The sequence below is a fragment of the Penaeus vannamei genome, chromosome 10 (genome assembly GCF_042767895.1).
Source record: "Penaeus vannamei isolate JL-2024 chromosome 10, ASM4276789v1, whole genome shotgun sequence".
Taxonomy (NCBI): domain Eukaryota; kingdom Metazoa; phylum Arthropoda; class Malacostraca; order Decapoda; family Penaeidae; genus Penaeus; species Penaeus vannamei.
In genome coordinates, this window is record NC_091558.1 from 38,343,551 (window position 1) to 38,346,050 (window position 2,500).

At 41.2% G+C, this 2,500-nt stretch overlaps 1 protein-coding gene across 1 annotated transcript in view; it reads left to right on the forward strand.

Annotated features, from left to right (window-relative positions):
* Positions 1-2,500, forward strand: part of LOC113816315 (BMP-binding endothelial regulator protein) — a 63,829-nt gene that overhangs the window by 38,900 nt on the left and 22,429 nt on the right. The window lies entirely within an intron of this gene.

Here is a 2,500-nt window from a genome sequence, read left to right on the forward strand (position 1 = left end):
TTGGGTAGATTGCGTCAAAAATAAGCAGTTCGGGGAGTTTGCGTCAAGAAAGTAATTTGGGTAGTTTGCGTGACAAAAAATAGTTTGGGTAGTTAGCGTCACGAAAAATAGTTCGGGTAGTTTGCGTTAAGATAAGAAGGTTGGGTCGTTTGCGTGACGAAAAATAGTTTGGGGAGTTTGCGTCAAAATAAGAAGTTTGGGTAGTTCGCGTCAAAAAAAGTAATTTGGGTAGTTCGCGTCAAAAAAAGTAATTTGGGTAGTTTGCGTGACAAAAAATAGTTTGGGTAGTTAGCGTCGCAAAAAGTAGTTTGGGTAGTTTGCGTCAGAAATAAGTAGTTTGCGTCAAAAATAAGTAGTCCGGGTAGTTAGCGTCACACAAAATGGTTTGGGTAGTTTTCTTCACAAAAAATAGTTTGGCTAGTGTGCGTCAAAAATAAGTAATTTGATCGCAGCTCGGCAAACGCTACCACTTCTATCGGCGCTAGATCAGAGCTTGTGACGCGATTTTGTTTAAGTTTATCTGAATATAGCTTTTGTATCTTCCCCATGTCATTGTGCACAGGAATGCCGAATATAACCCAGGAACCGGGTTCTCAAAAGAGCCTTAAGGTTAGGCGCGCTGGAGGCCTTAACCGTCCGGCTGTATTTCCTTCCTATAAGAGCGAAGAGTTGATTTCCCGCCCGCCGGAAAGCGCCAAAGGCTGCTCTCCCCCTTTCTTAACCTAAAGCGCCTTAACTCGCAGCAATACAGCGGGTCCCTTGCTCTGTGTCTGTGTATGTAAGATCGCTCGGCCGTAAGTTAAGGCGCCTTAAGGAGATACGGCGCCTTAACGCGTTTGAGAATCTGGCCCCAGGTTTGCGTGAACCGCCCCATGGATCCACGCTCCGAAGTCACTCGTTCGACCCTCAACTTTTATTCGAATCGGTGTGAACCCTTGAACCCTTACTTCCATCCGTTCAAAAAATGTACGACTCTGGGTTTGAAGTTAGGATAACGATTTTATTTATTTTATCACGCTCTTCTCTCCCCCTTGGTGAAATCGGTTGCATTTTCTGGGTATAATTCCAGATGTTTGTGTGATTTCATGATAGTCACAGTGCCCAGGTTCGTAGAATAGAATAGGTTTATAATATATTTTTTCCTCATTTCGTTTCGATTCACTTCGTTCGGTAATTTGGGCATAGGAATCCCCGTCAGTGAAGCTAACATGACCTGACATGCGTAAGTTAGATGTCGTTACCTCAATAAACCAGCATTTCGTAACGAATCCGAAATTAAGATCGTCTTAAGATCGTAAATTCCGTCTCATCTTACTAAATGTTGCGTTCATTGTGGTAGTCGAAAAAAAAAATTGTACTAATACCAGTACAAATGATATTATTTTTAGAATTAACGGTATTTTTCCTTGTGTTTGTGGCTCATTCTTTGTGTGAGCTCAATCTCGCTTTCATTCTCGCTCACGCTCGCTCTTAACAAGCAGACCGGCGTTAACGACTGAATTATGTATTGTAATCTAACTGTATCAAAAACAGGTTTTATCAGGAGGGAGAGAGGGAGGGGAAAGGAGGGGAGAGACAAATGGAGGGAGAGGGAAGGGGGAGATAAGGAGGGAGAGTGTGAGGGGGAGGGAGAGGAAGAGGGAGAGGGGTGAGAGAGAGGTGAGAGGAAGGGGAGGGGAGGGAGGGAGGGGAGGGGAGAGGCAGGAAGAAGGAGAGAAGATGAGAGGAGAAGGGAGAGGAAGAGAGAAAGTGTAATAGAGATTATGAAAATAGGAATAAAGTCAGAGGCAGAGAATGAGAAAGAAATGGGACAGAAAAAAAAGATAAAAGCAAAAAAAAAAGAAAGACAACGAGAGCATTAAAGATGAAAAAAAACAGAAAAAAACGAAACAAACAAAGAAACAGGCCCAGGTATCCGGAAGACAAAAAAACAAAAACAGAAAAAGACGAAACAAACAAACAAACAAACAAGGAAAGAGGTGTCCGGAACCCAGCAGAACATCCCTGCATTCAATACGGCATAATTAATGAAGCTGCCACAGAGGCCATTGCTCTTGCAACAGAACTCGTAAAGAAGCAGCCTCAGCAACGCAGTGAAAAAAAAAAGCAATAACTATTTTTAAAAAAGACACCCCTTAAAAAGAAAATAAGAAACGAAAACGAAGCCACAATGAAAGGAAGCAATAACGATTAAAAAAAAAAGATACCCCTTAAAAAAAGAAAACGAAGACACAATGAAAGGAAGCAATAACGATTTAAAAAAAAGATACCCATTAAAAAAAAAGAAAACGAAGCCAGAATGAAAGAATGCAATAACGCTAAAAAACCCACTGACATCCCTACAAAAAAGATGAAGAAAAAAACGAAAAACGAAAGAAATCAACGAAAAAATTACGATAAAAAAGCGAAAAGCAAAGAAAGACAGAACAAACACATCGCATTTCCAAGCAACGTATCTCTATCTCTCAATCCATTCTACGAACAGACAAAAGGCTGAGAG